Genomic DNA, 12,733 nt, shown 5'->3' with positions numbered 1-12,733 from the left:
CCCCCAGCTCCGACCCGGTGCGCCGGGACCGGCCCCGGTTTGAGGGCCCCCAGCTCCGACCCGGTGCGCCGGGACCGACCCCGGTTTGAGGTCCCCCAGCTCCGACCCGGTGCGCCGGGACCGGCCCCGGTTTGAGGGCCCCCAGCTCCGACCCGGTGCGCCGGGACCGGGGGGAGGGGGCGATCCCCCACCTCCAGCCCCCATCTGACCCGGGCAGCCCTTTGCCCCCTCCACCACCGACCACCCTGGCAGAGAGGCTGTACAAAGCTGCTGATGGCACCCACGGGATCAAAATCCATCGCTGCCCAGCTGTCCAAGCCCCAAATTAATTCTACTCTCACAACACAGTAAAATCCACCCAAAATCACCCATTTCTGCCGGTCCCTGGAGCACAGTTCTCTTAAAACAAGAGATTGCCTAATAAAGCTGGACAGCTTTTGCTACATGATACCCCTAGATTATCATCAACTAATCAGATTAAAACACACGGAGGCTTTGATTTTATTCACTAAGTGCCCAGCCCACAGCTCCCCGGGGGAGCTGCAAAGATCCAGCACCACTTCGAACCAGGCCCCGAGACATTTTGCCAAATGATGTTTTCGTGAGCAATCCCAGTTAAGAGGGATCCTCGGCCAGGAGGAGGAACTGACGTTTCAAGACACACCCTGTCTTTTCAATTTAGGAATAAAGAGATTATTATGCACATCTAATTATAAATGTCAACATTTTACGGCTGCTATGTTGAAGCATGAAGCTGTAAGAAGCCCTGCTAGGAAGGGCTGCGGAGTTAAATGTCTTGTTATTCCTCCTGTGAGTTTTGCCAGAGCTTGTAAAGCTCAGTGACATTTCTAATAATCCCCTGAATTTATGTAGCACCTTTTGTCCTTTTAAGGATCTTAATTAAGCTTTGCAGCTCCCTGAGCACAGACTAAACCTACTTTGCAAAAGAGAAGCCCAGGCCTTGCTTTGTACAAACTGTGGGTCCTGTTTCAGGCAGGGGTAGGACTTTTCCCCCCTCCCCACGACCTCTGGCAGCACACCCTTACACTGCAGTAAGGACATGCCGCACCGATACTCCCACCCAAAGGTTGTGGTGCTTCAGTTATGCCTGTGTGGCTAAAGGTGGGTAATTTAAACTTCAGTTTCTGGTGTCACAGAAGCCTTTTGAACGGAGGGCGCCACTGGAGGGTTTACCCTGATTTACCAGAAATCCGCAATTTCTAGCGCAGCCTTTGAGCATCAAACAACAATGTTGGTGCTCCTGACTCCACACCGAAGCCCGATGCCTTCGCTTTACGGCCCTGCCCGCAGACAGGCAGCAGAGGGGGATGAGCAGGCAGCGACCCCCATTTCCTATCACATATCTCAACTTTCCGTGGACTCTGGGAGGTTGGAGGGTGATCCCAGCACAAAGACCTGCCAGCAGCTCCAGCCATGCCCACCTTGCAGAGCCGACAGACCCACCGTGACGTTTATTCCCCTGTGCCCGCAGAGCAGGTGCCGAGAGCATCGATTGAGGGTCCACTGCAGAGAAACCCCCTTAACGCACTGCTGACGTGCGCAGTCTAGGAGGTTTTCAGGGCGCAGGCACCCTTGAGGGGCCGGCCCTGTCCCCAGCCCCTGCAGGAAGGTGCCCGAGGCAGCACCGATTCGTGTTCCACCACTGGGGGTACGGGGCCTGGGGGTCCCCTGCGGGCCAGGCTGCTCGGTCCGGAGGGGCCCTGTTCCTGCTTCAGGTCGATGTTGCCATCTAGAGGCCCCTGCTACAACGATCTCCTCCTAGCAAAGTATTGGAAAGGAGTTGGGGTTTTTTGATTCAATGAAACATTTCAAAGCAGCTTTTTGGGGTTGAGGGGGAGGAGCAGATCAGTTGCTCCTACAAGAGATGTGGTTTTGACTCAAGTCACTGCGCATTGCTTTGCCAGATCTCCCCAAACCATGTCTGCGATGGCTGATTGACGGCCACAGCTCATCCTGGCTCGTCTCACGGCCCCAGCAGCTGTGCAAACCCCTCCCCTCTCTACTCCGAGATTATTTTGAGGATGGGGTAAAAAAACTCAGTGATGCATTTGCTGCCAGGGAGGGAAGCAGCCCACTGGCAGGAGCAGCACACGCAGCAGTACCCACAGCAGCTCCGATGCCAGCGCTGGCTCCAGGTGAGGCTGGGACAGACACAGCTTCAAGATCTGAGAGTGCAAGACTCACAACCAAGTCTCACCCATAAAAGCCAAACTTGTCACAGCCATCTCATCCCTACCGTGTGGGTAGGCAGCCTGTAAAGGCCCATACCAGACATCTCAAACATTTTAAGTATGTTATGAACCAGCTGGATGGATATACACTTCTTCCCTCTCAGCTGTGGCTCAGGCTCCTCCTTTCACTGTTTAAAACCTCAGGGAACGTACCCTTACTGACTTACTGCTGCAACCCCAAGGCTGTCCCTTGCACCCGGGGCAGGTGGAGGCTCAGACTAACATGGGAGTGAAGGCAGCTGTGCAGGCAGAGGAGGATTCCCACAGGCAGACAGGGTTGCCTTCCCTGGGCAGGTGTGCACATACCACTGCCCAGACACTCCTAGTTCAGGGTCAGAGCAGGGCTGGGGCTGGTACCTGTACACCCACAAGCGGCAGAGGCTGTGCCCCCCCACACTGGCACCCCAGTATCCTATTCCCCCTGCAAGGGAGAAGGTGTGGGCTGAGAATGAAGCAGGGTGAGGAAGAGCCTCTCCTGCACTGAATCAGGCCACAGCAGAAAGGAGGTTATTGCCCAGATTTAAAGCCACCCCCAGAAGCCCTTCCTGCAGCTCCTGACATTCATTCCCACAGTACCTGGCTCACTGAGCACCAAAAGGTGCCCGAGGCCATAAGCTGCCCAGCAAGTCTCAGTCTCATTCCTGGTGCTCAGCAGTCACATCCCAGTCTCAGGGACCCTTCCTCCACGGGCATCTGTCCCTTCCCATGTTGCATCCAGGACAGGCATTTTCCACCTGGCTCAGCACTCCACCTCACTGACTGCAATGTCAGGGTACACCTAGAGAAGGACAGGGGATCCAGGCACAGAAGATGTTTACATATGCAGCATTTACTCCATCACCTTTTTAAAATCCTCCTGGCAATAGCTGCTACTGGAATAAGTCCAAGAAGAAAAATTATAGGGTTTGATGGAGAGGGAGATGTACTGCCCCCAAGGAAGAGGAGGATGCTGTGCTGCCAGGGACCAGGCTCTTCAAAGGGATGGTTTGGCCTCAGACACCTCCTGACCCCACACCATGTGCAGCACAGCTGCTGCCTGCAGCCTCTGGCCAGTCCCCACTGCAGGACACACACCAGGCCCAGGCCAGAACCTGGACACAGCTCCATGAGCACATGCTTAACAAAACTGAACATCAGCCATAGTATGAAAAACAGCAGTGACTGCCCTTAGCAGAGCTGGTGGTATCTGCTAGTGGCTGAGAGTAACATAAGCCTCACCTAGAGTCACCTCTCCAGCAGGTAACGGGGCTTTGGAGGTGATTTAGAAAGCTCTGCTCAGCTACAGTCTTTTACAGCAAAGAAATTCCCCTGTGCACACATGACATCAGGTAACCAGCCCTCAGTTACATCATTCTGCTGAAGTCCAGCTCCGAGCTCCCTTGAAAAGTAACTGCAGCCTCAGCTTGAACATGTGCAAGCTGGGAGTTACAGCCTGCATCAGCCTCTGCCCTGGCACAGAAAACCCGGCACACAATCCCTTCCCCTGCATCGCGTGGGAACTCAGGCCATGCTGGCACAGGGCTCTCGGCAGGAGCCGCCTTCCCACGTGCCAGCGCTCAGCTCCCGCCGGACTCACCTCTCCAGGCACACGTGTGCTGCTGCTCGCACTGTCCTCCCCGTCCGCCCGCTTCCCTCCTCCTCCACGGTCTCCCTGTGCTGACAGTCACTTGTTTCTGGTCCTGTGCCTTTCTTTTCCCTCCGTTTCCCTTGCTCAGTCCCTCACTCAGGAAATTAAAGATAATCCTCCCTTTTTTTGCTGCTGGATTCCCTGTTTAACATTCGCTGCGTGTGCTTGCACTGATTCAAAACGGGATTAGACTTTCTGTTGCTTTGATGTCAGTTGGCTTTGCACTTAAGGCAGAGGGGGAAAAAGAAAATGTCTGTGAACAACCTCTTGGTACTGCCCATCCACTTGTACCTATCCTGGAAATGAAGGTCAGGCACATTTACCTGCAGAAAATGAGTCCCCTTCCAGAACCAATCTGGGGAGAATAGACTAATCTACCACCCCAGCACTGCAGTCCCTGCACTGGGCATTATTCTCTGGAAACGCCCAGTATTCATTCTGACTGTTATCATCCAGCAGCGTGGAGGCTGAATGGCTCCCATGAGGAGGGAGGTGTCATTAATCATCAGAAAACCACAACTCGTTGGCTGTCAGTGAATACTGCAACCTCCAGCTGCCGCACAGCAGGGAACATGCGGGCCACCGGCATCGCTTCAATAGAGATGGGGGCTCAGGGCTCCCCGCCGGGAATACCCCGAGCTGCTCCTTTCTAAGGGAGAAGCAGGTGCTGCGGGATGGCTAAGATGGAAATCCGTACCCTGCTCCCTGTGGTGTGACACTTGTGCTACAGCACAGCCTGTGAATTGGGCATTGCCCTCTGCTTCCTTGGGCCTGAGCTGCTCCCTTCACAGGACAAGGAATTAAAGTTATTTTCACTGGCTAGTACCTCCACCACCAGTCTGAAGCAGACAAAGAGCATTTTTCTCATGTTATCTGCAACAGTCTTACTTTGCCTCTGAGACACTGCTCCTCAAATCCACAGTGTCTGAAAGCCCACACCACAGTTTGGGGCTGGGGCATGATCTCCCTCATCTCAGCCCTGCACTAATCTCACACCAGAAAAGAGCCTTTCACATAGGATTCTGCAGAGCCACAACCAGGGCTGGCATCTGGTGGTGGGTCCTATTCCTGCTTATCCAGGACAGCCCTTTCCTGGAGTCTCCAGGGGCTCACAGGTGCTTTCTGCTGCCTGATGCTCCAGATCCATTCCCATCTGAGCTTCACCACACAGACAGCCAAATCTCCTCCGGGTAACAAGCAGACCTGGGGGCTACAGAACCAGAGATATCCAGATGCACCTGGAACTATCCCAGCAGCTTCTGCAGGTTATTTAGGAAAGTGGCTCCATGGTTGAGCAGTCCAGCCATGGCCAGGACCCACCTCCCAGCTCAGTCCCCAGCAAGAGGCACAGCCAGCACCTGCAAAGCAGAAGTGGGGACACATCTAAGCTCTCCCTGGGATCTAGCAGCTGTAATCTTTGTCACCTGTCCATGCTACTGCACTGCAGTCCCAGCCAGCACTGCCACCATGTTGGGCATCCTCCAGGATTGCCCATGGGCTGGGGGAGCACCTCTGCCAACAGCACAGTGTCTAATCCATTTTGCCCGGTGCACGCACACAGACTTGATTAATGTCTGCAATGAGCTCCATCCATCATCAGGGAGTAAAGGAGATTAACTCCGCAGCACGCCTGCCTCACGTTCATCCCATTCTCCAGGCCTCTTGATTAATGGCGAGGCCGCCTTATCTGTCAGGCCAGGAAACATGAATATCCGGGTTGACGGGGGATGAAGGGAAGCCGTGGGCGCTCAGGTTGTGGATGGGGCGCTGCTGGCCCGGCCACCGCACCCCTGCTCCCCGTTCCATTGCCCCCTGCACCCTCTGCTCCTTCCTCCCAGCCCTTCCCTGCCATGCTGGCAGGGGTGGCCGGAGGGAGAGCAGCAGCCAGAGCACTGATGCATCCCTGCAGGAAAGAAATGCTGAAAGCCAAAGTCTGGGGCTCCATTTCCCCTCGATGGGCAGCGGGGAAGATGTCACTCCTCATCCATGGAGGGAATTTGGATGAGCCAATTTGGAGGCCTGGAGTAATCCAGGCAAATCCCCTCCCGGGGCTGCAGGCGAGGCTGCGGAGGGCGGCCGCTCGGCCGGGCTCTTCCCCGAGAAGACACGCGTGTAAAGTGGATGCAGGGAATTAGCGGTGCCATCTGGACGGGCTCCAGCTCCTGCCCCTGGCTCGCCACTGACGCTTCATTAACAGCTCCCTCCTTTCAGCTCCTGTCTCCTTGGCTTCTGCCACGATCAGCTGGGCTAGAGTTTTGTTGTCTTGGGTTTTTTCCAAGTGGAAATTATTTCTCATTTCTTTTAACAATCAGGACACAGAGAAAGAGACAGGAGAGGAAGGAATTTCCAGGAGATGAAAGGGCAGGATTAAGGACATGTCTTTTACTTTGTTATCCCTCTAGTGTGTCTAAGAAATTCCTTTCAGGAGAAGGCTTTAATTAACTGTGTTTTCCTGATGGGAAAGGAACCTGGACCTAGAGATAGATCTCGTTTCTTGGGTCTGCTGAAAACGCCGGCTCAGATTCAGCCCAAATTCATACACACACACACTCATACAAAACTTAGCACAGTATATTTTGATTTGCTTTACAAAGGCACTGACTGCCACCCGAGTCTGGAAAATAAGGCACGGAGGAATAAAATCGGCATGAGCAAGGTTACCGTGCATGGTGCCAGCAGGAACAGGATCCGAGTGCACTGAACCACAGGGCTACAGTGGCTCAAGGCATGGGAAGGGGCCTTTGAGTAGAGGAATAACCCAGGGCAGGAAACAGGAGAAATATCTCCGTTGCCTTCGACACCAACAGCCTGTCTCACACACAGAAAAAAATTAGAGCAGGGAAAGAAAGAGGCCTAGTGGCAAACTGGGACATTTAGAAAGCATCACACTGATGTATCTGCATCTTCTACTGCTGCAAAACCCTGCAGGAACTGAGTCAATCAAAAATAACATTTAGGGCTGATTTTTATCCAGATGAACTCTCTCCAAATATTTTAAGGCAACCAGCAAACCAGCCAACTTCTGGCTTGTTTAACCCTTCTTCTTCAACCTGCATTGAGTGTAAAAGGAAATACCATTGCAGAAAGCATCTTGTTCTGTGAGCTTGACCTGCAAAACTGGACGTGGTACCAGGTCTGCCTGTCCCCAGCACTACCCCAGTCACCTCCCTGCACCCCAGCTCTGTTCTGACCTGCTTAGTCTTTCTGCAGCTCAACTTTCTAGGTAGACCTGGACACGAAAGACCAAAAATCCACGCAGATTTCCAGAGGAAGCCTCAACCCACCTTACACAACAACAGCAACTCTTGCCAGGGAAACTTCTCACCTGGTCCCTCTGAGAATCACATTTGCCTTTTTTTTTGAGCCATGTTAAACAGGCAGCTCACACCAAACCCACGTCTTGTTCCTCTCCTGTCTTTCCAACTAATGAACTCCCAGCTGATAAGAAATGCTGATTGCTATTGCTGAAACGTCTGTTTCTGCTCTTGGCGTTTAACAGCCCAAGGGGCTAAGTGGTTTACCAATTATTGTTTTCATAAGCAAGCATCATTTTACTTTTTCATTATCATTTTAAAAGGTTCCCACCCCTTCCAGCGCCCTCAGCCACTGCTTCCAGCCCCAGCAGACGTCTCCATGCCCAGCAGCAGCACAGGGCACATATGGCTGATTTGCCAGGAGGGAAACAGAGAGGAAAGAAACATCTGGCTGCTCCAGCAACCTGACTGCTGAAGTGAGCGGAGCTTTCCCTGAGGCCTGCAGGGCCATGTCAGGAGGGTTTCCCATTCCATGCTAACACCAGTAACAGCCCTCCCTTCACAACACAAGACTTCAGTCTCACTTGTGATTTAATTCCTTATTCATTTTACAGATTTTGTTCTTCTCCACATCTTCTCCAAACTAAGAATTTCCTGGGAGGTGTTGTATCAAATGTTTTACTGGACTTTAGGTAGATTCAATGTACTGCAGCTCAAAAATCAGCTATTACTGCTTTACTCCCTCCTGCCCCTGCTCAGAATTAGGAGCAGGATTGCAGTCTCTGGTTATAAAACACCAATATTTTTCTTTTTTTTTAAAAAAAATTAAATCTGTCATAAATCCTCACACTTGGATTTGCAATTTCATCTGACAGCTCTTTCCAGGCACTCACTGGAGTTTATCTCGTCTCCCTGACTTGAACCTCCCGGGATTTTCAGTTTTGCTTCATCTCAGATCTGTAATTTCCATTTTCAAGTTCAGCATCATCATTCTCATTGAAAAGGGTGACAGAGAACTTATTTGGGTTGTGCATGAACCCTGCTCTGCCTCCTCTTAAGCCCTGTGCAGTTATCCATGAGCTACAGATCCGAGCCAAAACTTTTCCCCACCCCATTCAGACTCAGGAAGAATTCAGGTTACAGCTGCCTCCTTGTGCTAACGCCTGTTCTTGTAAAAGGGAAGCACAGTAACTAACAGTGTACACCCTGCAGCAGGATTTGTCTCCCTGGGGGTTCCTGGTTGTTTCTGTCCAACGTCAAGAACTGCCGGCAGCTTCTTATCTCTGCCGGCGGGATCTGCCTGTTTCACCGAGCGCGCATCCGCATCCCTGACCTCAGCACATTGCCTGCAGACGGCCATGGAGCCCACCAGCCTCTCGGCTTCCCTGTCACGGGGCAAGCCCTGCTTGGCCCCTTCTTGTTATTTTTGGCTGTGCTTTTGTCTCTGGGATCATCTAACCTTTAGCAATGAAAACAAAACCACAGAAAGCTGCTGCCCTGGCCTTTGGCTTGTTGTGAGCAACTGGGATGGGCAGAAGCTGAAGGCTAAAACCTCAAATTAGCAGCGTGGGACTGGAATGAGCCAGGACTGACCAGGCAGCTCAGACCTGTCGTTTCAAGGGCAGGAAGCCTGCAGGGAGAGAGGAGGTGGTCATCTGGTTTCAGATAAATTCCCATTTTGTGCTAATTAATTAGAAATCCAGCATGGATAACAAGAAGGTTTAGACAGTTGTTTAGCTAAGTGTTCCTCTAAAGCCATGTGTGACTATCAAGCAGCTGAGAAAGGGGCTTCACCCTCCTGCATTCATTAGACACACACGTTAAAGAGAAAGCAGTTGGGGACTTGGGAAATCAGGGGTTTGCTCGTGGCTCAGTCTCAGGCTGTGGCTCTGTGTTCATTCACACCAGCTCAGGGCAGTACCAGATCACACAGTAGCACTGATCTGAATTGAATCAGGCATCAAAACAGAACAGCAACTTCTTCCCAATTAGCCAGACCATATATGCAGCACACATCTGGATCAACGACAGCAGCGCCTGAGTCACCATCAAGTTGCCCTGATGAAGCTACTCCTTCAAACCTTTGGGTTTTCTCTGTGTGTTTGTTGTTTTTAATCAGACAATTACATTCAGCACACATCCCTCTGTGAGGATACAAACAGTTGTGCTGGGATAATCATTGCAGAAAGATGGATAAGATGCTGCCTAAACCAGCGATGCTGTAGAGAGAATTACTGTCAATTTTTGACCCCAAGCTCAGCATGTGGCTTCAGTGAAATTATTTAACTTTGCCAGATGAGATTTTCCTTCCCTGGAGATGAGAAGTGATAGCAAAGACTCACTTCCCAGAATCAAGGGAGGCAAAACGGATCAGTAGTTGGAAACTACTTTACTAGTCTTGCCTGAAAAGGGGCGAGACTGATGTGCAGCTATCAGACAGAGACAACAATATTCAAGTACTCAGCTGGCATGGAGAGTTGACATATCATGTCTAACACATCCTGAATTAAATCATCCCTACCCCTAAGGCCACCGTGAGGGTGAAACTTCACCCATCAGGCTATTTGATCAATATAAACAAAGGCAAAGAGCTAAGCAAGAAAAACGCAGAGGCCCATTCTGTAAGTCTGGAGCTGTGAAGGAGACGACCAGTGAGTTAGAGGGGAGGATTTGCAACTTGGCTTTTAGCAAAGGCTCCTCTCTCCAGAGTGCAAATCATAGTAGTAGCGAGGTGCTAAATAAATATTTAGCAAATGAGAAGGTCTCCATTTAATGAGAAATTATTTGGTGAAATGAGCTGGGGAAATGGTTTCAGTAGTGTGGTAACAGAAGCCGGCGCTGTGTTCTGCCCCACGGGATGCTGTGGTTCTACTAGTGTTGTGTAAGATGGTATTTCCAGCTGAGACAGACGCAGGAAATATAACTCATTACTGAAATGCAAGAGCCTTTCAGGGTTAAACCACTGTTAGACCAGCCAGATTCATTCCCTAGTCACAGAATTTGCCTAGCAGCAGCTTTGGAAGATACTATCTTTCTTCATAACAGTGATGTTGCAGACAGGATGGTCTAAAGATAGTGGTGATGCCAAGTTTGTAGGAAGAAGTAATTTTTTTTCTTTTATGTTCAAGGGCTAAGCTCCATTTCCACACCTTTATCCACATCATTAGGCTGTCGAGATGGCAGTTCCCTGCTTAAATGTTAATTATTGTATCTCTCTTTTAAGATGTGTTTTCAAGGGGTTAGTGCCTCAGTCTTCCTTGTAATTACATGGAATGGTTAGTACAACTCCTTGGCTATATCCCAGGGTCCCTTGAGAGCTCATCCCAGCTGCATTTTCCAGTAGATGAGCATTCATAGAACTAGTCCTTCAGAGAGCTGCTGCCTTCAAGTGTTCAGCCAGATAATGAGCCGATTACTGTGCCTGCTCCTTCTGGCAACGGCGAGCTCTATGCACAGACAGGCTGTGCATCACCAGTTGCTGCAGTTAACATTCCTCTCCTCCTCTCTACCCTTACAACTTGGTTGGGTTGATTTTACAGAAACCAGTCCCTCTTTAGGGCATGAAATTCCATAGATTATTGAAAACACAAAAAGATAGAACCACACCTTGTCAAAGTCTGAATATAAAAGCCCAATAATAAAAGTCACATAGCCACGCTGGTGAAGTGAATCTCAAGTGCTGAGTACAGCTTTGTCATTGCAGCTGTGACACACGTGCATCAGGGATGGAGCAGCTATGGTTTATTATGCCCCTACAGCCGAGAAGGAGGAATTACAGCTTCCTCGAATACAAGGCGGTTTCTAAGTGAATGACAATAATTGATATTGCAAATTAAAAATAATGCTGCGCTTTGGAAACTGCTAAATTTAGATGTCAGGTTCTTTCTTTGAAAGCTATAAGATAACTCGTTCCTCTCCAGGGAAAGTGAGTAGGAGCTTGTCTATGCAGGAAAAGTGTTTGGAATAGCAACTGCCCACCAGTTTCCCATGCAAACACTCATATTCTGTACTTCAAGACTGGATTAAGTGAAACAACACGAAGGTCCTCACTGCAGAGGACAGAACCCTGTTCACAGTAGCTCTCTTGCCTTAGGTCCATCATCCCAGTACACAAACTGTAGGTTGCCTTGCAGCGGTAACCCCGTATAGATGAACGTTTGCCCAAGATGTGAGGGAAAAAAAGGGTCTTTTAAGAAAATATTAAGTGACTAAGAAAAATCACTTTTTTTTTGCAAGCTGTGCAGGTTTAAAACTGTAGTGTATATACTATGGATATCTGCTAGAGAAAAACCTCTTGGGCAAATCACTGAGACAACTCAACAAAAACCTCACAGCAGAGCAAACAAGTTGGCCCCAACCTGTCTCCAATTCCTAAGAGCTGTTACAATGCCTGGATGAAGCATGCTCCAGATTTCTGTCTGCTGCTGGTCCACTAGAGGACAACCTAATAATGATGAACTCCTTTGGCTTACACAGTAAAAGGCCCATACTGGAAATGCTGCTGCCAAATCTGGTTTACAGCCCAATGCTGGGATTGGTGCTGGTATCTGTGTTGAAGCTCATTTTCAGTGGTACAGATGACTTCTAGTCCTGATTGATACAGCTCTTTGAAGGTTCAAAAAATGGCCCCTACAGTTGATGCCAACCTTTACAACTACAGAAAAAGAGACAGAAGCAAGGCAAATTTCCAGACAGACAGATGTAGTTTTCACAGAGCAAACCCAATCCCCTACGCTGCACTCCACCACAGAGAAAACACGCCTGCTGCTGGTTTTCTTGCAGACTTCTGACATGGTATCGTGCTTTTTCAGTGCAGGAAACGCTCTGTGTTTCAGGTACAGAATGATCCTTTAGCCCTGGTAACATGATTTATCAAACCATAACAGAGGAGTCCAACTCATGTATAAACAGTGAGCAGGAAGCACAACAAAATCATCAGCTGAAAGCCACAGAGAAGAGCAAGGCTGCTGCTCTGGCAAGGCACAGAAAAAGACCAAGTAGCTTCTCAAAACCCAAGGGGGTTCTTGTCTAATATTTTTAAGGCAAAAAATTAGTTGAATGCAAATAAAATCTGAGCTAGCAATAGAGCTAATTTCTGAAGCTAGGAAGCAAATGAACTGTGGCAAGAAGTGGAACAGCAGAAAACAGCAGAGAATTAATTGCAAGTGAAGTGTCTCAGGTTGAAATTAGAATTGGAGGGGGTCAGAGGGTCAAAGCAACAGTTCTCAGTGGGCAATTTGGTGTTTTAACATCCCCCAGCCTCACTAGCAGGGATGTGTCTGTGACTCAGGAATAAAAAGTGCATGTGTGTCTGCAAGAGAGAAGAATACACGGTGAAGGCGACAGATCAGAGCTAATTAAAAGACAAAATCTGATACTCCCCCTCCTACTGACGACAGCGGGAGCAGGCTGGCTGTAATTGGGAGGGCGCAGACCCCAGCCGTCCCTTCGTGGGGGGGCACGGGGGAGTGATGTGAGGGGCCGCCGGTCGCAGCCCCACCGAGGCACTGCCCAGCCGCCAGCCCCCCGGTCCGCCCCCCCGGCAGTGCAGGGGGTGCTCGCTGACGACGTGGCTGGCGGAGGCTCGGCGGGGCCAGAGT

This window comes from Athene cunicularia (assembly GCF_003259725.1).
Source record: "Athene cunicularia isolate RWA chromosome 18 unlocalized genomic scaffold, athCun1 chr18_part1, whole genome shotgun sequence".
NCBI lineage: Eukaryota > Metazoa > Chordata > Aves > Strigiformes > Strigidae > Athene > Athene cunicularia.
This window is presented reverse-complemented; position numbering follows the sequence as displayed.